The following is a 25,846-nucleotide window of genomic DNA, read 5'->3' on the forward strand; positions in this document are numbered from 1 at the left end:
TTTCCCCCCAAAAAATCCCTTTTTCCCCCCAAAAAAAGATCCCTTTCCCCCTGAAACGATCCTTTCCCCCCCCAAAAAAAATCCTTTCCCCCCCAAAAGATCCCTTCCCCCAAAAAAAGATCCCTTCTTCCCCCCCAAATCCCTTTTTTCCCCCCAAAAAAATCCCTTTTTCTGCCCCCCAAAAATCCCTTTTTCTCCCCCCAAAAAAGATCCCCCCGAAAAAAGATCCTTTCCCCCCCAAAAAAAATCCCTTCCCCCCAAAATCCCTTTTTTCCCCCAAAATCCCTTTTTTATCCCCTAAAAATCGCTTTTCCCCCCCAAAAAGCCCCCATTTTTCCCCCTAAAAAATCCTTTTCCCAACAAGAAAGCCCCCTTCCTCGCCAAAAACATCCTTTTCTCTCAAAAAAAAACTTTTTCCCAGAAAAACCCCCATTTTTTCCCCAAAAAATCCCTTCCCCCCAAAATCTATCCCTTTTTTCCTCCCAAGAAAATCCCTTTTCCCAAAAAAAAACTTTTTACCCTCCAAAAAATCCCCTTCCACCTCCCAATAAAAACCTTCCCCCCCCCCAACCCCCTTACGATTGCGTCACGCTGGGGTTGTGTCGTCGCCTCCGCCCTGCGTGACGTCACGTCGCCCGCCCCGCCCCTCCCGTGTCGTCACCGGGCGAGGGCGGGGCTCGACGGCGGGGGCGGGCCCCGCGGCGCTGTGACGTCAGGCGCAGCGCGGTGAGGTCAGTGCGGCGCCGCTGCCGGACCCGCTGCCCCTCGGAGGCCGCCTCCCCCCCCCCTCCGGCCGCCGCCGCCTTCCCCCCCCCCCCCCCCCCTTCCCTCCTCCTCCTCCTCCCTTCGCCGCTCGGTGACGCCCCCGCGGGACCCGGCCCCGGCGGGAGGGCGGCTCGCACGGCCCGGCCCGGCCCGGCCCCCTCCCGCTGCCGCCTGAGGTAAGAACCGGGCCCGCGGCGCAGGAGAGCGGCGGTTGCGGGGCGTGAGGGGTGGGTGTGGGGGGTTTGGTGGGATTCACCAACGCCTCGTACGTCGCCCCGCCGGCGTAACCCGCATTGCGTAATGCGGCCGCTGCGTCAGGGAGGCCTACGGAAACTGCGGCGCGGAAGCCGCCCCGGAGGTTTGAGGCCTGCTGCGCAAACGGCGTAAAGGCGGGGGGTGCGGGGCCGCCGTTAGCGTAGCGGCGGTCACGCGCCGGCTGCGTAGGCCGCTGCGCAAATGGGGGGGGGGGGGGGGAGGCCGGGTTCGCGCCGCATGCACTTTGCGTAATCGCCGGTCGGTTGTTCGATGGGGCGAGCGCGGCCCCGCGGCTGGTACGGGGCGGTGCGGGGGTGGCGGGGGGCAGGGAGGGTGGCTCGCTCCGTCCCCGGCGGCGGAGAGAGCGGGGAGCGCCCTCCCGCCTGCGCCGGCTGGGTTCCGCCGCTTGCGTAAGGCCGGCGGCGTTTGCGTACGGGGAAGGTGGGCCCGGCGTAACCTGCGCGGTGCACCCGGTTGCGCCGTTAGCGTAGGTCCGGGTGAAGGAGGGGCGAGTTGCGCCGTCGCCGTAGGTCCGGTGCTGGGCGGGTTACGCCGTTGGCGGGCCGGTACGCAGAATGCGTGCGGTGGGGCGGGGCGGGGCGGGCGGCTCGGGGGCACTTCCTGCCGCCGCCATTTTGTCGGCGGACGGGAGGAGGAAGCGGCGGCTCCTGCGCGGAGGCAGCGGCTAGGCCCGGCCCCGCGGCCCGCGGTGAGTGACCGCCGCCTCCGCCTTCCCCCGCCTCGCCCCTCAGCCGGGGGACCCCAACCGGGCCGGGTAGGAGCGCACCGCGCCCGGCGAGGAGCCGCAAGGCCCGCTCCCGCCGCGCCGTTAGGCCTAGGCCGCCCGCCCCCGCCCTGGCCCTGCAGCCAGGCCCGGCGGCCGGTGGCTCGGAGCTGAGGTGGGGCGGGGAGAAGGCCAGCGAGAAGCGATCGGAGCCGGGGTGCTGAGGCGGGCTGGGGCCGGGAGCGGGCCGTGCTTGGGCCCGCCGGGACGGGGGCCGGTGCCCTTGGAGGGGGCAGCCCTGAGGCACGGAGCCGCCCGCCCGCCGCTCCCCGCAGCTTCCCCGCCATCACACCCACTCCGCCTCGCTCGCCGTGATCGCTCCAGCACTTCTGCGGCCACTTTTAAGCTTCCAACGGGGCGATTTGCTCACCTGGTCTCCAGCTGGCGCGTTTCTTTACATTTTCGAGCTATATTTTACGTTTTTCCCCCTCAGGTTGTTTTTTTTGTTTTTTTTTTTTTTTTTTTTACTTTTGTAGGAGTTGTTTGGCAATGATAAACCTGGAAGCTCGGGGAGGGTGGGGGGGAAACTCCCAAGCTGTTCTCCTGCGGTTATGGGCACCGGGTTGGGTGGGAAGGGGGAAGGCTGGGTGCCGTTGGAAGCCGGAGGCAGCCGGGGAGCGACCGCTCTTTCCCTGGGGATTTCATGGGTGCAGTGCCGGAGGAGCGAGGCCCGTTCGCACGGACACTTGGTTTCTGCGCTCATTAACGCGGTAATTAGCCGATGGCGTGAAAGTGAAGACTGCTCCCGCTCGCTTCAAATGCACGTTGACTGTAAGAGATACAGCTTTACGCAACTGATTAACACCCGGGAGTAAAAATCTGTTTGTTATAAACTCAGGCTGCTCTCACCTTGATTAACGAGCCTGTCCTTATCCCTTCCCCTTGGTTTGGTTTTTAATTTCACCGACACTTTTCAACCTTAAACCTACAAATAGTTTTTACTCCAAATAATGTTAAAGCTTCCCTGTGCTCCTCGGCAGAAGTTTTCCCAAGAAAGCTCTTTAAAGCCCCGTTATTCTTTGGGTGCGTACCGTGTACTCCGTCAAACAGTTCCCGGCGTGGCTTTAAGAATAAATATAAGCAGCGCCGTTGCTTGCAGGGGTGTGTGTTATAACATGAAGAATTAAGCTGGTAACGAATTTGTGTCGCCTGGTAGCTTGGCGGGGCGGCGGAGGGACCTCCTGGTTGCATGAGGTGCTGCTGCGTTGCCGAGCTTGGGTTGTTGGCTTCTGGTTTTCATATTTCCATCATCCGACAGAGTTTTTGGGGTTGTTTGTTTGGGTGACTTTAAATGCTCGTCGTGGTTTTAGGGGGGGCTTGGTTTTACCTGTTTGTGGCACGGTGACTTCAGGTTAAGCTTGTGTGCTCTGTTGAAGCTTCTCATGGCAAAGTTCAGCTCGATTTAGGCAAGGAAATGAAGCAAAATACTGAAGATTTCAGCCTTGCAAGCGCTTAAAACGTTGCTGTTACTCTGCCGCAGAAGTAATTCATCTTCGGTGGGATTATTGCTAATGCAAGTGTTTGCAGAGATTAATGTAAATGGAATTTACGTTGCTACGAGTTCCTGGTATTCAATTTAAGGCCAATTAAAGGGGTTAAAGGTCGTGCCGAGCCGTTTTTTAGTGTTATGCGAGGGCCCCTTCATGTTTGAAAACACAAGGTGAAAGAAAATATTGGGAGTTCTGTGCACTAGAACTCGAGGAACCGCGATAGCGACCGCAAATAAAGGGGCTGTGTCGGGTGGGGAAAACCACCCGCGCGAGGCCGGCTGTTCCCACGTGGCCTCTAATCTTTGCACCTTGGCAGAGGACAGGGTTACTCATTTGAAAGTAGTAAAACACGACTTTCCTGATGATTTTATTCCCCTCCAACTACAAGAATTACTTGAAGCTGACTGACTGTTGTTGCTGCGTTATCTGATGATGCGACTGCGGTGGAGGTGACCGGCTATTTGCTGAATTACCGCAGGCGGCAAAGCCATCGTTAGCGTAAATCCCGTTTCTGTTTTAAGAGGAAACTGGGATTGTGGTTTGGTTGGAGACCAGCGTGGGTAGGAATCTATCTCACCCCGGCAAACAACGTGCCGGTCGCTCCGGTGCTGCTAATTACTTTTTATTAAGTTATTTTCAGTCTTCCACATATGAGTCGAGGGGAGCTGTGGTTGAACATACGTCATCCAGCGCCCCTCGTTACCATTTCTTGATAGCTTGGAACAGTTTCTCCAAAGTAAACTCCGTAGTCTGGTAATTATCTACTGGCACACGGCGTTTGGACCGAGTTCAGGAATGCAAATCATTTGTTTGCAGGAAGATATTTTACCTTAACCCTCCGAAATCCCGAGGAGGAACCCGGGCGCAGCTCTCCCAGCGAAACCGGGGTGGAATCTGTGGGATTGGAGTTGGCGATAGCGCTGAGCATCGGCGTTCCCCGGAGCTGGTGGTGAACGGGGAGGCTGAAGGCGCATCCCAGCCACGTTGCTGGGGTGCTGGGTGGTGTTTGGGGAAATAATATTTCCTCCTCATTAAAGCAGCAGGGTCGTTAGGAACATTACCTGTGTAAGTATAGAAGGGGCGCAAGAGAAGGACGGCATCTCGTTTTGGGAGGCGGCGGCGGGTGGACGGCCGTAACCCGACGGTGTCTGCTCGGGGGGGTTCGACAAAGCCTCGACCCCCCCGGAAAGCAGCGGGTGAGGGAGGGGAACGGGCGCAGGGGAGGGAAAACAACCGAGGACGGTTGTTAGGAGGGGTTTTGTGTCACCTCCTGGCGCGTTGCGCGCCGTCTGCGCCGGATTCTAGGGTGAATCGTGTCTGTGCTTTGACAGGAGCAGGGAGCAGCAGCGAATCTGTCCCCGATTGCGCTAGAGGAAGGGTTTGAGTCCAGGTTTCAATCTGGTTTTTGAGCTTTCTTGCTATGAAAAGGAGGAAAAGGAAGTGTCTGTAGGCTTACGGGGGAATTGGGAGGGCTTTCTCGGGGTGTAATTGAATAATGGGTATTTTAAAGCTCTGTAGTATCTAAATCCGAAAGCTTTTGGAGAAGTGTTGGCAGTGTTACTGGCGGGGGTTTCTCTGGGTGAGGATTAGTGCGATTCAAAGAGCGGCTCTGCAGAGCGGATGCGAAAGGGGAAGCTGCCCGGCAGAGCCAGGGAATCCCGACGCAGCGAGCTCGCGTGCCGCTTCTGGATCGCCCTTCCTCTCCGGGGTACGTTCCCTGGCTCCTTTGAGCCTCTTCCCTCGCTTATTCCAAAGCGGAATATCAAAACAACTTTCCTTAGCCGGGATGAAGAAGCCCCGGCTGTATACCAGCCGCGAAGGAGTCGTCGCCTTGCTCTGAAACTTCCAGATGCGAACTCTGGGTAGTTTGCAGCGATGGGAAAAGGACCGGGATTCTGCTGTACAGGCACACAAATGGATTTATCCGGATCGGATCGGCGACGTGGGGAGGTGAAGGGTTTATCCCCGTCACTTGCGCTACTGAAGCTCCCGTCGGGTGAGCTGGAGCATTTTGGGGTCAGTTCATAATAAAAACTCCTGGGTTTAGTTTCGAGCAAGCTCTTATTTTTATTAAATAGTGCGGAAGGGTTTGATATTCGTTAAAGGTCAGTTTGGAGGAAGTATCGAAAGGTCATTTTGGGTCGAGAGTGAAAGTTAAATCCCAGCACAGGGGTTTTCTGCTCCCATTTCTTCCGGGAACTCTGGGAGACTTTGGTGGTGTTTGGGAAAGGTGTCGCAAAACCAGCGTCGCATTTCTCTCCACTTCAGTGACCGAAAGTTAAGGACATTTTTTGGTGTATGATGAATTTGTGGTGTTTGGATTTACCTCTCCTGCCTTATAACGGACGCCTCCGCACGGGGAAAGCTCCTCTGGGACAGGAGGTTTTCCGTATGGCTCCAGAGATCGCATCAAGGGAGCGACGTTGGGTGCGGAATTCCTTGGAGTGAGACTGGAATTCCCAGCTGGGGACTGGGGAGGAGGACCCAGACCCCCAGATCTCTTCCTTTTAGGCACATTTTATCCCTCTTTCGTGATATTTTGTTAACTTCTCTTGCAGAAACTTTACACTGTGCGTTGCCTTCATGCAGAACTGGAGGAAAATTGGGAGGTTTGGTCCAGAAATGTGGAGACCAAAGTATTTGGGAAGCGCCGGCGTGTGTTTGAGGAGAAAAACTCATCTCCTGGGTTTTTCTGGTCCCTGTTTTAATGGGAGGAAGCAGCTTCGTTACCGTTCCTGGTATTTTTGGGTGAGGGAATTCTGTCCCTTTGTTAACCACTCGCGTCCCTGTCGCCGCTCGTTAGCTGCGAGCGGGAGGAGAGTTACTAATTATAACTTCTCCAAAAGGCTCGGGATAGTCCTGCCCTGGCACTCGCTCCGAGGCGACGGCGAAGCCCGAAGGAGGAGTGAGATGGCGTGGATCCAGAGAAACATAAAACAAGCTTTTAAAAAGAAAAAAAAAAATTAGAACCAACCGAAAACAGGAACTGGTCGGTAGCGGTGAGGACTTGGGCAAACATCCTGAAACGAGAAACTCCGTCAGCGATAGCCCGGAAATGGGAAATTGTCGTTTTGCTTGGAAATTTGAGGGACTTGATGTTGGTTTGTTGCCTGCTGAAGAAATATTCCTGATTTAGGAGAGGGAGGGAGCCGAGGGCGTGTGGGTTTTGCGGCCTTCATTAAGCAGGGCTTAGCCCAAATGCTGATTGTTTTGTTCGATTAAGTTGTTGTTATAAGATATTTCAAGCCTAATTAGGCTTTGCAAGCTTCTAACACAGCTCAGCAGTGTTCCTCTGATGACAATATCTAATCTGCAAGCTAACAAATTCATGTTTTCAAGACAAAATACCCCAAAACCTGGTGTCCCGTGGGAGGCAGAGGGATCTTGGAGCCTGCAAAGCAAACGTGGTCAACATCAGGCAGCTGCTGGGCAAAAGAAGAATTTCCTGGGCCGGGTCTGTGTTCCCCAATTAAAAATTATTTGGCTTTTTTTTCTGTAGTATTTTTACCTGGCTGGCTGGGTGCGCTTGCGGGTTTCCCTTGGTAAATCGGCTCGAACCGGAGATGTCAGTGAATTGCTGAAAGCGAGGATTTGGGGGGGAGGTGGCTGGCGTGCCGCGGGCTTCCTGAGAAATAGATGTAAATCCGGCAGAATTCTTGGCGATCGGCAGGAGGGGGGTTGCAGTGTGTTGGTTTTTAGTCCGAGCGGACTGGTGGGAACTTGTCGTGGGGGTGGTTGGGGCAAAACCGTCTCCACCTGACTCAAAAATCAGTTTATTTGCCTTGTAAAGTTGTGCTTTAATCACATGGGTCCTCGTTAGCGCTGCTGAATAATGAGGCTGAGTGAGGGGGTCAGCGCAGCGCTAACGAAGCGGTGTGCGTTTTATTTGAACGGATGCTGAATTAAATGAAAACTTGAGGTTTACAGGTCAGGTTTTTGCCTTACTCGTGTGATGAGCGGCGCACTTAAGAAATCTGAATAATGTTAAATGAATACACGCGTAATTAAGCAATTATATGTTTAAATGAACCTGGGTACTTCAGCAGTTAGTCTTTTACGGTATCATGTTAGCTTAATTTAATGATCCTCTGCCAGCACGTTGGCTTTAATAACCAAGATACGAAAGAAAAACAAGCTGAGAAACTTAAATTATGTCATACCTGCTAATTAAAATCGCGTTTAAAACTTTCTTGGGCTTTTCTGAGTTGATTTATCCCGGAGATTCACGGTGCGCTTGAAGCCATCAGCCAGCAGGGTTACAGAGTATTTATTTTTATTATTTAATGTTATTATTTAAAGAGTAATCCTGAAGTTTATAATAAAGGAATGGTAGGAAAAGAGCTGCAATAAATGGACTATTTAACGAGCTGGGATCTCGCAGACTATTGAAACATTTGCGATTCGCTGTTGGGTTTTTTTTTTGCCCCACCCGTCAGTAGCAGCCGCTTCTCGAGTGCCGAATCCTCGCGGTGAAAATTAATTGTAACGAAGAGTGGAGAAGTAGGAAGGATGCTGCGGTTTCTAGGGAAAAAAATGGAATATTTGAGGTGCTTTTGCAGCTCATTTTCTCCGACGTGAGCGAAAGGGCGGGACATTTGTCTCGGGCCTGTGCTGTTTGGTTTATTTTTTACTAAAGCCTCTGTTTGTAGAGATGCTGTGCCCGCGGGTGTTGGCACACCCCAGGGCTCGACCGGAGCTCTGTAGGGAAGGAGTCTGCAGCCAAGCGGAGCCCCGCGCCGCGGAGCTGCGGTTTTGTGGGGAAGTTTTGGCTTAAGAAGAAGTGGAAACGGTGCAGAGCAAGTGTCACTTTTTATCTTACTCGGTTTGCTGGAGTCGCGAGCACAACTGGGTTCATCTTTGGGTAGGTCTCAACTTCAGGTACGGTCAGCTGAACCCAAAAAATACTGAATTTTAGTGAAATACAGGCCCCGGGGGAGGGTTTCTCCCTGCTCTGCAGCAAATCCACACGTTGCTATTCGTGTCAACAAATGTTTTCACGTGATAATTCCGCGTATGATTTCTCGGATGCCGAAGGATGTTTCCTGGTCTAAAGCATCTCTTGCTCTGGGCTTTCACGATGGTAATGTCCTTTCTTCCCTCCTGCTCAAAAACGCTTGCAGCCACGTGGGGAACGGTGTTTTTATTTTTTATCCTGGGGTAAAAATATTTCTTAAAAGATATTTTTTGGGCTGGGAGAAGAGCTGGGCGGCACCGCAGCCGGGTGAAGAACTGTGTCTTGTCTTTTTTTTTTTTTTTTTTTTTGACAAACGAGGAGAAAGTTTGTTTTCACCTTGTTTTGGGTTGATGCTATTTGCCTTTGTAAAAAAGAAAAGGCTGCGTTCGCTGCGTGGAAGCCCGGGGAACCCGTCTGCGCGTGGTGTGGGCGTCTTGGTTTATGGTAAAGATCCTCGGTTGACGGGTACAGGTTGGCTTTTGAATGCTTCTCCCTTTTCCTCGCTGCACCCCAAAGCTCGTGTGATACCCGGTTGTGTTGCCGGTTGGTCTTCCAGAGCAGCCGTGGGCTCCGTCACGCCAGAAAACCAAACTTCAGCAGCCCCCAAACTTCTCAAGAGAAGCGTATCTTCCTCATTTCTTCCCCTCTCCGTTATTTCTGCTGCCCGAAGGTCTTCCTCCGCATTTCTGGCCGCCGCGGACCCGGCGGGGAGGCGATCCGACGGGCGCAGCGCTTCTGCCGCGGTCTCCTGGGGTGGGAGGACGTCGCGCCGTGGTCTCGCCTGCTTTGTGCTTGGCTCGAGTTGGGGGTTCGTGGAGTCGGCCTTGGCTTAACCCCGCGGCCGCTTGCCCTGCGGCGTGGAGACGTTTTCCTCGGGGCTGTCCTTAACACAGAATGCTTTTTGCTGGATTATCTGTGCCGTGCCCGTCCTCTTTACTTTGAATTTGCAAAACCAGAGCGCAGAATGTCGGGTTTGCGCTGTTTAAGTTAAAGGCAGGGACAGAAGCTCGGCCAGGCTGGGTAGGAGTGCTCAGGTTTTCACGCTTGGTGGGTTGCAGAGCTCCTTTTATTTCCGCGTTTCTGCCGGGAACGGGCAGTGCAGCGAGTTAAAACACTGAGCGGGGCAAACAGAGCCACCTTCCTGAAGCACCTTCGCTCTTGGAAAGTCATGAGGCAGCTCTTAATCACCCAGTCACCCTTTTTATGCTAACTTGATGAGCTGGGGAGGTATTACAGCGAGAGGAATAACCCTTAAAAAAATAATATCCTTGGGGCAGGAAGTTTTTCCCGGCCGAGTGGCGGGGACTGGAAGCCCGGGAGGCGAGCGCGGCTGGAGCCGGCCCGGCTCTGCTCGGCTGATCTGCTCCTGAAACTCTGAGCTCAGCTGGAAGCTCTGCAGCGTAAAGGTCCTTTTACTCCGCGCCTACGCCCCTTACTTGCATAAGACCGGAGCGATGGGAAAGCAGACCCATTAATTAATGTCCTTAATTAGTGGTGATCGATCAAATGGAAGATACTCAACCAGAAAGAGGGTTGAGCTGCAGGTTTGCTAAAAACCCGTACTAAATAATTGCTGTGAGACTCTTAGTCCTCAGAGCTCCAGCTTTCCCGAGCTCTGTGCACCTCTTTTTTTTTTTTTTTCCTAAACTACCTAAAACCAGTCATTCTTCATCTTTTCCACATGAACTCTTGTTTTGGAAGAGAAGGATTTGAAAGGAGCATAAGTTATAGGAGCTTTGTTATTTTTTTTTGGCTGGCAGGTCTTGATTGTAATTGCAAAAAAATACATAAAACATTAAATTGCTTATCACGATTCCTTTTTTTTAAGGAGCAAAGTGCCGAGTAGCTGCGGATGGGTCAGGGACATCCCGGCTGTGGAAAGGCTTTGCCGGGCTGGTTTATCCGGTTATCGGACTGCTCCGGGAAAGGTAGCTGCGGAGGCAGGGTGAGCTTGGGTCCCGCGGAGCGGAACCTCGCAGGGTGATGATGAAATAGGCAGCAGCTGCGCTTTGGAAACATCCCAGCGTCGCAGCCCTGGCTCGCCAGCGGCCCGGCGGAGCCATCAGCCTCGTAGCAAGGCTGCAAATTAAATTTGTCTCCTTATAAAAGCTGTTCTGCCTCCTCTTCCTACTGACAAAAATCTTTAAAAGCATCCTATTTCGTATGTGGAGCCTTGTTTTTGGGAAGAATCAGGATTTTAGGTTTAATTTTAACGTTCCACTTGCGGCGGTGCTGAGTAGAGTTGAAAATGGTTGCGTTTTAAAAGCAAACGGTGAGCTGAAAATCGTGTTTGCTTCCGTCCGGCTGGGCTGCGCCCGAGAGGCGGAACGACCGATTGCTCGTGATTCAGAGGCCGCGCCGTCGGGGAGCTGCGGGCGGCACCCGCGGGCGGCTCCGAACCCCGACGCGCTGCTCGTGTTCAATTTATAACGAATTTCTGCCTCGGAAGTAGGAACTTGCGCTGCTCGTGGCATCTCCCAGTTAATTACATGGTGTAGATGGGCTGCGGCGCGGTCAGGGTTGAGATTTGTGCTCAAATTGTCTGTAAGTAGGTGGTTGTTTTTTTTTTTTTGGAGGTGAAACTGTAAGAAATCCAACCCAGGGAGCCCAGCCGTGGCGTTGGAGGGAGCTCGCTGGCTCACGCGGGGTTTTCCCCGACTCTGCTGGACTGGAACGACTTGACGGTGCTCGTTTTCCGCTTAAATCAGAAGAAATCCGTTTAAATCACTCGCCCTAATCCTCTGAGTCGAGGCACTCCCTGTTCTCCCCTGTATCTCATCCCCTGATAAGGGAGAGGGGAAAAAAAACCACGGAGAGAGCAGTGGGTGATAATTTTCTGAAACTCAGCACGAGGAGTATTCATTCCCCCGCCGCTGCAGTTAAAGGTTTCGGTGCCAGAGGCGGGTTCTTTGCTGGCACAAAAGTCACCGGCAGTATAAATTATCGTCTCGGGCTGGATGATGTTTGCTTTTATGAAGTGTTTTTAGTTCCTCTCCGGTAGGTATTTCCCCGTTTGGAAGATCTGGGTGATAAAACACTCGTATTTCTCTACTGGAAGAACAGCGGCAGGAGCGTGCCGGTCGTAAGACCTGGAACCCGCTGCGTGCCGCGCCAAATATATTTTGGTTTTACGATACGAGCGGCAAAGTGGCGTCTTCATTCCGTTGCCGAGCGTCGGCAGAGTCGGTTCTCGGAGCTCAGAGTTGAGTACCGGTGGGGGGAGGACGGGATTAGAGTGCAGATTGCCTGTCCAAAGGTTACCCGAGATGTTTATGGTTGGTTTTGTTTTAAATTTGTTTCTAGGTTGTGTGCGCTGGCCCCGCCGGTCAGACCCGAGCGTTGAGAGCCCGGGTGCGCTCGCTGCTCGCTGGCTCGCTCTGGTTTAATTCGGAGCGATTTGGTCGTGGGGAAAAGGGGTGAGCGCTGGAAATAGGGGTCAGGCTTCGCCGCCAGTTCAAAACTAAACATCACCGCTGGTTTGGATGTCACGAAGGAGAGGATTCCCAACTTTGTGCTGCTCCCAAACCCCCGGCGTGATCCTTTTCCTACCGAATCAGGGTGTAATTAGAGTTAATTTGGGCATGCTGCGGTTCCCCTGGGGGAAGAGCAAAGGGGAGAGGTGCGGCGCTGCAGGACAAAGTTTGATCTCTTTTCATTTATTCACTTGTGAAGTGGTGCTTTCTGCGTTCTTCTGCCGGCGCAGTCGCTGCTATGGAGTGGGGAAAAGGAGGCTAAAAAGTGAAAAGGGGGAAAAAGTAAGATTTATTATGCTGTTGCTAGCTAAATCGAACATCTGAACTGGTAAACCAGGACATCTCTGAGCGCATGGACAGCGGAGCGGGGCCGGTTTGTAGAATAAAAGTAGCCAAGAGCTGTTTGCCGCTTCTCCGTGCCTGCTTTTCGGGCTGGACGCTGTCCTGGCCAGAGGAATTCCCTGTAAAAACCAGATCAGGTTTCAAGAAAAACAAGATCGCTGCTTATTCCTGCCGTCGGCTCGGAGACGACGTATTTACGGCTGGGCCTGACCTTGTGCCCGTCGAGGGCTGTTTGCTTGCAAGATGGCTCTTGGGAGTCCGAGGGGAAGATTCCGCCTGTCTGCAGAACCCGAGGAGTAAAAAAGGTGAATTTTCAGGGCGCTTTGGTGTCCTCCAACGCTCCTTTTAAGGTACGAGCGGCTGAGAGGGACGTGTTGCCGCTAGGCAGGGTGTGCGGAGCTTTGTTTGGGGGATAGCTGCTTTTTTTAGAGCCTTGCCACTGCGTGAGGGTTAGTAAACGGTGTGAAAATAGGTCTTTGCTTAACAGATAGTACTCTTAATGGGACCTGAAATGACTTGTAGGTCGTTAGATGTGATTTAATGTCCTTCTGTTCTAAGCCTGGCAGCTTTGCTTTCAGCTGGTTTAACCATCCTGCTGGGTTTAACGTGGTTTTTTCGTGTCTTGGGATGGATGTAACCAGCTAAGGGCGCCAGATTTTTCACATTTTACAAACACACTTGTTTTGCCTTCTCTTTTTTTTTTTTTTTTTATCAGCTATTTTCGGTCTGACCTTGGCTCGTCCTTTCTACCTCGGCTTGTAGTGAGGTTTCTCTGGGAAAGGCGGCTGTTCGGGAGCCCCGTGTTCTTGCGGCCTCTCGATAGCGCCCGAAAAACGTGACACTGAGCGGTTGTGGCCTCTCGGTATCGGCAGACGTGGGCTGAAGAGGAGCGGGACTTCAACTAGAGCTGTGGGGCCGAGCGTGGCTCTGATCACGAGGCTGATTTTAAAAGGTTTAGAGCCCAAAACGTGCTGCTAAAACAGCTTGGCCTAAAGGTGAGATTATTTATACTCGGTGTTTGATTATTGAGGGTTGTAATCCTCTTGGTTAACCTGACTGCTTTAGAAGAAAATTGTCTTTCAGATGTTCGTGTTAAGGCTGCTTATCGATAAGATACGCTGAGGCATCCCCCGAGAGCTCAGGCCGAACTGTGTTCTCGTAGAACTAAGCTTAAGGCGGTTGAAAACCCCTCCGCGGATTAACGACTTGCGAAGAGACTCAAGGTAGGAACGCACAGCAGTGGGGGGAGATCCAGCTGTTTACACCCGTGGTTTTTCAGTGCACTTGGAAAAATAGCGTAGGCAAAGGGATAAATGAGCTTGCTGGTTGCAAAACAAACCCAGAAAAGGTCCAGAAAAGAGCCAAGGTGCGACTTTTTACAGGTAGAAAGGAGATAAACAGGCAGAAAGTCTCTACTAAAGACTGGGATCCTTAATTATTTTGAATAATAAGCGTTCTGGAGTGTGTCTTGGATGTGTGGAGGATGGATTTGCCAAGGGTCACTCTTATTCTTTTTACTGGAGATGGGCTGGTCGATGTTTGATGTGCTCCCGTATGGCCCCGTCTACTTCTCCTCCCTCCTTTTCTCCCGTCACCGGGATGGAGACGGCCTTCGGAAGCCCGTGGACTTGTTCCACGCCGTTAAGAAACTGCTTGATGAGCCCAAAACCGCATCGATACTCCGCTCTGGACTGTTCCCGGTGTTCGGCGGGGCGGTTGGAAGGTCGGGCCGCTCCGTGGGCCGGGGTTGCTGTGGTTGAGCCAAGACCTGAGCTTGACATCTCGGGGAGGATTCCGGTGTTATTCAGCGCGGTGAACGTGAGCTCGGGGCTTTTGCCGTGTAATGTTTTGGAGTTCTCTGACCTTACCTATGAGTTGATTTAGGCTGAAACGATTAATTTACTCCGTGGTAAGGATTAGCAGGAATATCTTGGTGCTGAGTAACCTTCCTGCAACTCCGAGCATACCCAGGAGGACGTGTCCCTCCGCACCTCGCCCGAGAAAGTTTCTTTTCTTGTCAGTGACGGAGTGATTTACAAACGAGTTCGGGTTGCTCGTTAGCCTGCTGGTGTTCGAAGAGTCCCTGTGAATTTGCGAGGAGCTTGGAGCTGCCTGCAGCCCCAGCTCTCCTCCAGCAGCACCCTTGTGCTTGGGGCACGCTGACCCCGAAGCGGATCGCCAGGTTTTCTTCTCCGCCGAGTCGCTCGCTCCCATTTTTGTTTGAAGTGGGAGTAGGAACGTGCTCTCCATGTTACGGCCGGGCGTTAGTCACGCTGCCGGCACCGCCGCCTCTTGCTGCACGAAATGTCGTCCCGCTTGGAGAAATGTTGAGGTTGGGGTTGATTGCTCTGGCTTTGAACTCTTGAATTCCGTTTTTACGTGGCGGGTAAGACGTTGTGGGTCCGTACATTTGACTCTGAGAATCGTCGGTACCGAATTAATCAAATAATGGATTCAAAGTTGGCATTTCTGGCTGCAGCCTCGTGCTAAAGATAACTTCTGGTCGTGGGTGAGTGCGCCGAGGGAGGGAGGAGAAAGTCCCGCTCCTCTGCTGGCTCCCTATCAGCCTTGTACTAAAAACAAAACCGGCAGCTGCTGATAGTTTCTAAACTTGTGATTCTTTCGGGTCTTTCAAGGCTGTCTGTGCGATGAAGAGAAAGGAAACGGCTCATTTCTGGGGTGGGTTAGACTGTGAGACTCTCGACCAGACAGAAATTTGAATATCAAACCACCTCTCTGCTTTTGTTTTTAATTCGATACTTTTGAGTATTTGCATCTGGTTTTCCTTTCACGGCTTTGTTTCAGCTCCTTAATCCTTGAAAGAGAAGAGCTGGGTCATTTCCGACTCTGAGCCTCGTGCTGGGAGTCCGCAGCGTGTTTCTGAGGTGCGGCGTGGCCGTACGTGGGGTAAAACACCCGTCTGGGGGTCACACCTGGGGTTGGGTGGCTTTGAAAGACCCCGCGGCCGAGTTCGGGGTTGGAGCTCGTCGCGTGAGGGTGGCTTGGGAAGACAAAACGCTGTCGCTCCCCACATCCCCCCTCTTCCTCCTCCTTCCCCCAGCTTTTTATCGCCGAGCACGTCGCCGTACGGCGTGGAGCCGCCCCAGCCGCCGCGCTGGTGGGGGGAGAAGCTGAAAAGGCCTTGATTTCTTAGCAACAACTAAAACATCAGCACGTTATCAACATTCTTCTCATACTGAATCCAAAACACGGCAGCTCCTGGGAAGAAAATTAACCCTATCCTGGCCGAAACCAGGACGATGCTCTTAAAATACAAACACACGCGGGATTCTCGGGGCGCTGAGCCGCTCAGGGTGACTGAGGCTCGGTGTTTGAGACGTGGCGGCTTCGTTTCTTAATTGCTTTGCTCGTTCATGGAATATTTGTTAGAGATATATTTGTGACTTCCACTTTGTGGTCGGGGCTCGTGCGCTTGGAAGATCCCAGACTGATTACACGGCGCCCTGAATTGATCCGAGATCAACTTCTGCTATTTGTGGAGCCCTTCAGTAGCATTCAGTGTTAAAACGAATTCAAGACTGAGGATGCGTGGAGGGTGGTGGGGTCTGATTTGGGTTGGGGGAGAAGAATTTGGGGGGGTGCAAACCCTTCTGGGATACAAACTGCTTTATTCTCGAGGTAAAACCTCATCAGCCGGCAGCTCCGGGAAGCACCCTGCGACTTTGTTCCGTCCCTGGGGCTTAATCGCACGTTGAATCTGCGGATCTCGGGTCGGAGCTGGAGACTCCGCTTCTCCGACCGCTAATTAAAGGATTTGAGGCTAAACCGGTCTTGTTGAAAAACTCTTCCCAGGCTTCGGAGCGCCGATAGGTGCTTGCAGTGTCTAAGCTGGTCGATGACCTGGATTAAATCTCATACCTAGCCTGTTTAAGCAGTTTATTAAATCAATGTTATTAATTTTAAATTATGCTTCTGCCAGACGGGATGGGGGTGAAGTTTGTTCCGTTCATCTCAAAAATGAGAAATTAGTCTCTGCTTTTGCAAAAACTTCAAGTATCTGTGTGTAACTTGCTGGAAAAGCGGGGAAAATCTGATCCCAGGGCTAGGCGATGTGCAGATTCAAGTGGGAATTTAGAGGGTGTACAGGAGATGAGAGTGCTAAAAACAGGAGAAATTTAAGCGAATAACTTCCTGAAAATGTATTTTACACTAGGTTTCCCGCTTATTGTAGGCAGAATTCTTGGCATCGTAGATTGGATTTCCCTTGCGTGGCGTACTGGATATTTATTTTTGCCTGGCGTTGATGGAAGTACCTGTTACTTCAGCCATAACGACGTACTGCGCTGCCTGCATGACCAAAACCGTTGCTTTTTGAGTAGGATCTGCCAAGTTTAACACCAGTTTTAACTCCACCTCTGACTCTGCTTGTGGGATATCGTTCATCCGTGTCCTCCCTGCCCTGAAATACCCAAAATCCTCAACTCGGAGAAGCAAAAACCAGTTGGGGCAAACAGCCTGGCTGCGTTTGTCCTCGATCCATGTTGGTTTTGTTAAACCAGCTGATTATTCTGTGTATTTTCTTGGGTTAAAATCAGCCCTTGCAGAGGTGTTAAGGTTCTCCCGCTGTAGAAAATTGCGGGTTCTTACCCTCAAATAAAAAGGCCCCGTGGTCCTGGGGGCTGGCACTGGCGCGTTGCCTTGGGGTTTTTGGCAGCTCTGTGATGGTACGTGGGTCTCGGTGTCACGGAACAGAAATCAGAGGTGCGATTCGATGTGAGTTCACTCCTGTTGAGGCTTTATCCGTTTATTGAAATGCTTCAGAAGCGTGTAGTGCTGGTGGCTGGCAAAGCTCTGTGGACGCAGGAGTCGGCTGAGACTAGGGGAAGGAGGAGGAAAACCTTGGCCCGTACCCAAAACACCGGCAACTCCCGATTTCATTTTAATATCTGCTGTTTTACGAGCTCTTCCTAGGAAAAGCCTTGTCCTCGGCTTCAGCCCAGGCTGCCTGCCCTCGGTAAGCAATAGCCAACGGACGGACTCGGACTTCGGATCGTCGAAATAACGTTTGCGGGCTCGCGGCTGCTGTTGGCGTGGATGCTGATGCGGGAATGCGGATATCCAGGTGAATCGCGTACCGAAGGCGCTTGGTGGTTGTTCTCTGACCGCAGACGGCGTGAGAGCGGCGGTTGTGGACTGCGACAGCGATGGGTTTAGTTAAATCCTTCCCGTTTCCTTCAGCAGCGCTTCTCCGTTTGGAGTTTGTGGGGTTTGTGGAAGCAAATGGGGGAGAGGTGGGGCTGCTTTCGAGTCACAGAACCCCAAAATGTTTGGGGCTGGTAGGGCCCTCTGTGGGTCACCCAGTGCCACCCCCTGCCCAAGCAGGGTCACCCAGAGCAGGGGGCACAGCAGCGCGGCCAGGGGGGCTGGAATATCTCCAGAGAAGTAGACTCCACAGCCTCCCTGGGCAGCCTGGGCCAGGGCTCCGTCACCCTCAGAGGAAGAAGTTCTTCCTCGGGTTCAGCTGGAGCTTCCTCTGCTCCAGTTTGTGCCCGTTGCCCCTTGTCCTGTCGCTGGGCACCACTGGACAGAGTCTGGCCCCGTCCTCCTGACCCCCCCCTGCAGACACTGACCGGCATTTCTAAGGTCCCCTCTCAGCCTGCTCTTCTCCAGGCTGAACAAGCCCAGCTCCCTCAGCCTCTCCTCCTAGCAGAGATGCTCCCGTCCCCTCCTCATCCTCACAGCCCTGTGCTGGGCTCTCTCCAGCAGCTCCTCATCTTTCTTGAACTGGGGAGCCCAGCACTGGACCCAGGACTGCAGATGGAGCCTCCCCAGGGCAGAGCAGAGGGGGAGGAGAACCTCCCTGACCTGCTGCCCACACTCCTCCTCATGCACCCCAGGATCCCGTTGCCCTTCTTGGCACCCGGGGCACGCTGCTGGCTGAGGGTCACCCTGTGGTCCCCCAGCACTGCCAGTCCCTCCCCGCAGAGCTGCTCCCAGCAGCTCAGCCCCAGCCTGTACCAGTGCACGAGTCGTGCAGTCGGGTGGCGTGCTGGTGGCTTCATCGGTGCGGTGGCCGTTTTCAGTACGGAGCAGCCTGGTCGTGGAGTAAGAAAATCAGCACAAAGCGGTATACGGAGCAAAACCGGCTTCGATTTTTCCCTGAAGTCAACTCTTGCTGTCGCGACCAGCTCGGCAGCGACGTTACGAACAAACCGTCTTGTACTGAAGCTTTCAAATTCAATTCCCGGATCAAAGTCAATATTTTTCTTTCCTTTGTTTGTGGTGTTTGCAGGAAGGGTTCTTGGATCAGAGGTTGCTCGGTTGCCGCTTCTGTTTCGCGTGTCAGACTCGGGGCGTTACTAAAGGAGTGCTGAGGTCGAAAGAAGTTGGACTTTGAGTGTAAACCACAACTATGGAGAGAGAGGGGGAAAAAGGGCTACGCACAAGAAGTTAGGAAGCATTAATTAATAGAAGAACCTGGTGTGGGAGTGTCTGAGCCTCCGGAGCGAGGCTCGTTAGGTGGATGAATGAATTCAGATCTGGAGGGCTGAGACTCGGTGCTGGCTCCAGGGCGTCTCCGAAGAGAAAGCGCGTGGCCGCAAGCCTAGAAAAAGGTCTAGAAAAGGTACGTGTGTCTATACGGAACTGAAATTTCGCTTTCCGCTGTGTTCCGGCAAAGCTGCCCGGGTGGTCGGGGTCTTACAAAGTGGGAGGACGCTTGCCGGAAGAAACCGGTGACCCCTGGGCTACGTGGCACTGCCTGGAGCCGTGTTCTGTACTGGCACAACTGCTGGGACCCGGCGCGACCTTGGAATTTATTTTGCGGGTGGTTATCACAAAACGAGATGCCTGTGTTCCTTGGATGCTTACGCTGATGGTTCTCCCTTCTGGGGTGTCTTTCGGGTGGGTTTTCCTCTCCCCGTTTGCTGGGAAATGGAGGTTTTGATGCGAATTTGTACGCACGTTGAAATCCTCGCTGGGGATCGTGGTAGTGGAGAATCACTTTTTTTTTTCATATTTCAGATACTACAGGAGTAGTTTGCTGGCATAGCAGTGGTTTTTTTCTTGCTCTTAGCCTTTCTTTAGGGAAAAATCCGTATTTTCACTGTTTCTGGGGTTTTTAGAACATCCCTTACACCTTGTACTCTTCGAGTCTTGGCTTCAGTCTTGATTAACACGTGAAATTAAACATCTTCGTCTGGAGGTAACGTGATTCCCCGCCGGTGAGTGGTACCTGCTCGTTCAGATTTATCCTCCTGGGGGAAAAAACCCAGCGAAGATTAGTAGCGTAAACCTTTGAAATCGCCAAGTTTTAGTTTGTTTTTGTAGCCGCGAAGCTGCTGAGGAGATGTGGCGTCTGCCGCGCGTACGTCAGTGCTGTTCTTGGCGGTGCCGTGCAGAGGACGCTGGCGACAGCTTCATCAAACGAGGCTAAAAAGTGAAATTGCTGGCGCTACAGCGATCAAATTGTGTAGAGTTTTGAGAAGGCTGAAAACAGCGCTTTATTTATTTCAGTACTTTGCTATGGGAGTGGTTTTGGGGTGAATTCTGCTAATGAAGGAGTCGTCGCTCTTTGGAGTTATTCTTCCCACACCCCCCCCACCAAGGAATTTAAAAGCCACCGAAGGCACAGAAGGTAAATTATGTTCTTAAAAAAATAAGTGTTTTAAGTAAATGGCCTCTTCCTCCAAGCTTCTGAGTTGGTTTGTTGGGAACCAGAGGTGAAAGCAAGTCCCTTGCGCGTCGGCTCGAGGCTGGGGCTGTCGCTCGCTGGAGAACAGCTGGTATTGGCAAGAAGAAAACCAGCCCGTGTCCGAGACGTCACCTGGTTTGCGCTAGCGGCTGAGCACGGTTCGCGGTGCGGTTGTCACTCGTGGTGCTCACGGAGCAGGTCTGGTAATGGAGATGGTAACGCTAACAAAATCAGGGACTTTTTTAGGTTTAGAATGGCTAAAAAGAGCCGGGAGTGGCCAGAGCGGATGATGAGCTGGATCAGAAAGCCCGGGGAGGCAGAAAAGCGCGGCGCCGCTGGGCGCTTGGAGCTCGCGGTGGATCTCCCTGCCTGCAGGGAGCTTCTCCCAGAAGCAGCAGCAGCGGTGGGAGTAATTAATGAGCTCGTTGAGCCGGAGTGCAGCGCTTCCTGCGTGTTCCATCCTTCGAGCTGCTTCGGTGTCCACCTCCCTGCGGGGTGGGCTTCGTTCGGAGGCCGAACCGGCAGCGAGGAGCGAGCGCGGCACCCGTAAGATCAGCTTCGCCGCTGAAACACCAGCGCTAAGGTAGCGGTGAAAAGCCGGCAGGAATTCCTGCGGCGTGCCAAAGCCCCGAGCAGCCGGCCTGCGCTGCTGCAGCCAGTCGTGCTGCGGGCGGGAGGCCTCCAGACGCGGCTTTGGTGTTTCTTGCCCCCGGGGCCAGGGGAGTCTTCGCTTCGCTTGAGCTGACTTTTCCACGCCTGCTTGCTAGGGCTCAGCTTAAAGTTAGGCAGGGCTGTGAAGCCGGGCCTCGTTTGGCCACTTCATTCCGTGTGCGTTAGTACCTGCTGAATTCTTTTTGCTGGGGAGGGGGCAACCGTTGCGGCTCTCTTATCCCTGATGGTCTGTCCTGCCCCTGAGAATGAAATGAAAGATTTTGGTTTTTGTAAATAGTTTATTCTCCTTACTGGCTCCGGAGGCGCGGCGGGTACTTCACCGGCACGAGCGAGGTTAAAGAGGCGCTGGGTGTGGTTACGGCCATCTTCCCAGGGATGGCCTTGGCGGCGGGAGCTTCAGTCGCTCGTTTGGTGCCTTTTTCTGAAGGTGATTTGTGTGAAGAGCCGGAGCGGGAGCGATTGCTGCTGTTGGGGCTGCCAGTGAGCTCGAGACGTCTCGCGAGCTGCGAAGCCAGGCTCTGAGGTGCCTGAAGCTGGGCAGCGCTCCCAGGTGTTGGGTTAAACCCAAGCCTTGGAACCAGCTTAAAGGACTTTTTGGGCTGGAAAGACCTTTTTTGGTTAATCCACCGGTTATTTTTCCTTGTTTGGGGAAAGCTCAACGCGAGGGAATGGAGCTGTGCCTATTGGAGCTCGCAGAAGGAGGTTTGTTGGGTTGGGTAGCTCAACCGAAATCCTTTTTTCTCCATATATTTCAATTTTTGAAGCGTGCGTGCTTTGGCTCATGGTCTGGAGCGCTGCCTTGGATCCCTTCGCCCGTCCACGTCTGCCGTGCGATGCTTTTCATCACCAAGGGCTTCTGGTTTCCCGACTCGCGCGTGGCGTTTCCTGTGAAGAGAAGTAGAAATCCGGAGAGCAAAAAGGCAAAGGAGAAGAAGTTGCAAAGGAGAAGAAGTTAGCGATGGTTTTTTGGCGGTAATTCTGAGTTAACAGGCGTTTCTTTTCCTTGCAGATCTTTCTTTCGACAGTTGCTTCGAAAATGAAGGTCAGAGGATTCGGCTGGTGAAGAAGAACCGAACACCTCGAAGGGTCAGCTCTGATTTCAGGTAATTATCCTGAATGTTACTACTGTGCCCGTAAATGCGTGAGTTACGGGGTGCTGCTTGGTTTCAGCATTTTGGGGCAGTAACCTCTCTTTTTGGGGGTGTCACCGGAGAGAAGGCGATGTAAAGCAGGGCTGCAGGACTTAATTACAACCGGGGTGAGGCGCGCTCGTTGCCTTCGGGTGCTCTGGGTTGGGTGAATCTCGTCGGAGCTGCGGCAAAACGTGTCCCTGGATTTGCCAGACGGACCGACAGGCGTCTGCGGGTCAGTAGGGACTGGGTTATGTGAAGTTCCAGCGTCGTTAAGGCTGGATCGAACTTGATTGTCCTGATGCTTCGTTAGATGCCAAATTTAAATCCGTTTTACCAAGGGAGCCGATTCCGGCAGGGAAAAGAAGAGGCAGAAACAGCAGAGAGCCGAGGCGACAGCGCGAGGTCGGGGAGAAGCTTCACCCACGTGAAATAATCCAGAGTTTTCTGTATCTTGGTGTGTTTCTCTGGTATTTAATCACATCAGACACAGGTTCTTTTGCTGCCCTTCGCACACGCGTCCAGCTGTATCTCTCTCCCACACCCCTCGGCCAACGCTTTGAGTGAGTCCGGGTGGTCTCCCCGCGGCTGCCACCGAGTCGGAATTCGGCCGCTTTCCGCTCAGTCGGGCGCTCTGGGGAGCCGCCTTCCTCCTCGGACGCCGACCAGACAGCGCTGCCTGCTCCTGGGGGTTTGCATTCCACCCAGCGCAGGGGACAGGCTACAGATGGGACGGTTTTGGTGTCCTTTACCCAAAATTTGCTCTTGTAAGCATCTCCAAGGTGTGTGTGGTTAGGGATGTAGCCCAGACACGACGAGCCATCGGCTTTGTGAAGTCTCGTGTGGGGAAGTGCATATTTTAAATATCTGGGTGCTCTGGGAATGCCTTGACCTTGGAGGACTTTTTGTTAGTGGACAGCAAGAGGCAAAATTGGGGGGGTGAAAATCCTGCACCTTTCCAGGAAAAGAGCAGCTCTTGGGAATATTAGGCTGGAGTAGAGAGTGGGCCTCAAATCCTTTTTGTTCTCAAGCTGCAAGGGTGGAAATAGCCTCACGCGTGGGTCGTACCTATAGGATGCTTAACTTGGGCGCTGTGGTTGGAAACTGGTAGTGGAATGGGTAAAAATAGACATTTTTCTGGTTGAAAGTAGATGAACTTCTCTTCAGCGACTTTTCTCGGTTGCGTAGTCGCCTACTCCCAGGTCTTGGCGTCTTCTCCATCCATCTTGGTGCACTGGATGGTCGGGGATCGGTGGAGTTGAGTTTGGGATAACGATGTGGGGTCACGCTGTCTCGAAATACATCACTGGGGGAAGGCTCAGTCTTGATAAGTTAACTACGAAGATAACCAGCAGCCAACTAGTTGGGACTTTGGTCACGGGGCAGCTACGGTGAGACAGGCTGCCGTGCAAATCCGTGTCCTCCGGCACCGTCCATCTGCCGTAACGGGAGCCGGTGGCAGTTTGGGGTGTGCCGGCGAGTGGGGACGCGCTGCCGAGCTCGGACGGTGTCGCAGAGTGGTGGCAGGACCTTCTAGATCCCGGGCTGGTGGACGGAGGAGCCGTCACTCAGTGGTGCTGGGGACGTGGGCGTTGATCCCGCTGGCTGGGGCTGCTGTGGGGTTGTGGTGGGTTGACAGGGGGATGGGGAATGGGGGTTGCGGTTGGTTCGTCACGCGTTGTCTGTGCCGCTCCTTCCTCCTCACACTCCTCCCCTGCTCCAGCGTGGTGTCCCACCCATGGGAGACAGTTCTCCATGAACTTCTCCAACGTGAATCCTTCCCACGGGCTGTAGTTCTTCACCAACAGCTTCAGCATGGGTCCCCCGCGGGGTCCCAGGTCCTGCCAGAAAAGCTGCTCCAGCGTGGGCTCCTCTCCATGGGGTCACAACCTCCTTCCGGCATGTCCACGTGTTCTGGTGTGGGGTCCTCCATGGCTTGCAGGGTGGATGTCTGCTCCACTGTGGACCTCTGTGGGGTTGTAGGGGGACAGCCGGCTCCATCATGGACCTCCCTGAGCTTGCAGAGTGTGAACATTACCCCACCATGGACCTCCCACGGGCTACAGGGGCGACAACCTGCTCCACCGTGGTCTTCACCACTGCTTGCGGGTCGGGCGCCGGCTCCACCATGGTCTTCATCACGGCTTGCGAGTCGGGCGCCGGCTCCACTACGGTCTTCACCATGGCTTGCGGGTCAGGTGCCGGCTCCACTGTGGACCTCCCTGAGCTTGCAGAGTGTGAACATTACCCCACCTTGGACCTCCCACGGGCTGCAGGGGGACAGCCTGCCCCGCGTGGTCTTCACCACGGCTTGCAGGGCGGGCGCCGGCTCTGCCGTGGACCTTGCAGGTAAGCACACGGTGTCAAGCTTGCAGGAGGTTGGGCAGGCAATGGACGGTGTCGTAGAGTGGTGGTGGGACCTCAGACTCACCTCTGGGTCTTGGACAAGAGGACCTGTCGCTTGGTGGTGCTGGGGCCATCTCTGTTGAGCCCACCGAAGGGGGGAAGGTCAGGCTTAAGGCGGCGGCTCCTCATCCCTTAAGTCTGGCTTGATGTTGATAGTGAGTGGTTGTGGTTGAAATTACTCCTGGGAAAGGTGGTGCGGGTTCTGGGATCGTTGGTTTTTCAGCAGGAGAGGAGCTGTTGGAGTTGTGAACTAAAATACGTGACTGAAAAAAAAAAATAAACCACTAAAATATTCACGGAGAGTTTCCTTTGGCTCCAAAACTGCCTCAGAGCTGGGAGGCTGAACCGAACGCGAGCTGCTTGAGGCTTCGCATAATTCGTGTGCTTCAGCCTCGAAGCCCTGCGGTGAAGCGACGGCTGAAACCCTGACGCTGCCCAAAACCCCCTCGGGATGTCTGCTGCTGGCTCGTCTGCGCTGGCTTTGTAACCAGACTGTGGGACGGCGATCGATGGCAGCGGGTGACTCGCCGCGCTGTGAGATCCAGTGACGTCTTCACCCCGTGGGTGGTTTCTGCGGCGGGGGCTCGGTCGCTGTTCAGCGGCTGGGAGTTGCAGCGCAGCACCGCCTGCGTCCGTGGCTGTTTCGGCTCTTACATCAGGTGTAAAACTGCGCAAACTCTACTTTACCCTTCCTTTTTTTTCCCCAAAAATCAGCCTAGAAATAGCTGCTCCCCCCAGAAAACAGCGGGGACAGTGGAACAAACTCAGGTGAAGACTTTTCTCGCCGTCCTAGCGGTGTCGACATCCCGAAAAGCAGAGGGAAGCCCCGCGGTTCAGGGCGCGGGAGTAAATAAACGCTCCTGGCGTGGAAACCTGTATTTAGGGCACGGAGCGGAGCGATGGCGGAACTGGGCGTCTGGCTCCCGTGGGGCACCAAAAGGAGCCGGGGAGCGCCGGGCGAACGTCCACGTAGAGAGAGGGAAGTGAAAAACCAGCCGGGAGGGGTAGCTGGGGAGGCGAGCGCGTCCCCGGCGGCACAGGGGCGGGGATGCTGAGAACGGCTGCCTGCGCCGCGGGGCTTGGGCTGGACCCCGGCGACGCCGGCCGGCAAGAAGTCCATCCCCGTCGCGTTTCCACGCTGACACGGATCGCGTCGTTAAAACGGAGCAGCGACAGCGAGTTAACGACGGGCGGGTTTTTTCTTTAGGGGGATCCGACTAGGAAGGGCGGCAGCAGGCGCCGAATACCGACGGCGGGCCGCAAGGCGAGGACTTCCCGCTCCCGTTTCTGCGGGGAACGGGTAAAAACGAAAGTGGAAAACAAAAGGCGAAGAGCTCGGAGGTGGGAGGTGACGCTGTGGGGCGAGGGCTGCAAATTCTTTTCCTCTGGGGGTAAAGAAACGAACTTGGCAGCGGCGGCGAAGTAATTCCTGCGCTGGAAACCGCCCCAGCAGGTCGGGTAGGGCTGAAGAAACCGAAAGCGCGGAGCGTTGGCTGGGCTGCGCCGAGGGAGTTTCGGCAAGAGCCCGGTGAAAACACGGTCGTGGCAAGGCGAGCTCGAGCCTTTGACCCTCGAATTTCACAGGGTGAAATGTCCCGTTTCTGGCTAAAAAATCACCGCTCGACGGCGAGAGCGTCAAGGGCTGCCGGGGCACGGCGTCCTTGGGGGAAGGGTTCGCGGTAGGCGCCCAGCGACTCGACCTGCAGATTTCCCCGTGATATTTAGAGATATTTTAGTTTTTAAATAGTTTGTATCCCCTCTTGGAATTCTTGTGCTGTTTTATCAAACGGTTTCAGGAAGAAAACAGCTCTGAGGTAGCGAGGGGGAGGAGAGCTGGAGCGCTTGGTCCGGGAGAGCGAAGCGGAAGAAGATAAAAAAGGCCGAGTTGAAGGCAAGAATAAAGTTTCTGGGTTATTAATTA

General features: G+C 53.8%; 1 protein-coding gene across 9 annotated transcripts in view; it reads left to right on the forward strand.

The window, feature by feature from the left end:
* Nucleotides 1-834: 834 nt before the first annotated feature.
* BRD4 (bromodomain containing 4) overlaps nt 835-25,846 on the forward strand; it is an 81,175-nt gene continuing 56,163 nt past the window's right edge. For 4 of the 9 annotated variants that reach the window (XM_075446029.1, XM_075446022.1, XM_075446031.1 and 1 more), the window contains exons 1-2: nt 835-941; nt 21,399-21,492. The gene's annotated coding sequence lies outside the window, so the exon portion shown is untranslated. Of the gene's footprint in view, nt 942-1,652; nt 1,730-19,008; nt 19,661-19,743; nt 21,310-21,398; nt 21,493-25,846 lie in introns of those variants that run through there. The other 5 variants (XM_075446023.1, XM_075446024.1, XM_075446025.1 and 2 more) reach the window with 5 other exon arrangements.

Source organism: Opisthocomus hoazin, chromosome 35 (assembly GCF_030867145.1).
Source record: "Opisthocomus hoazin isolate bOpiHoa1 chromosome 35, bOpiHoa1.hap1, whole genome shotgun sequence".
Lineage (NCBI taxonomy): Eukaryota > Metazoa > Chordata > Aves > Opisthocomiformes > Opisthocomidae > Opisthocomus > Opisthocomus hoazin.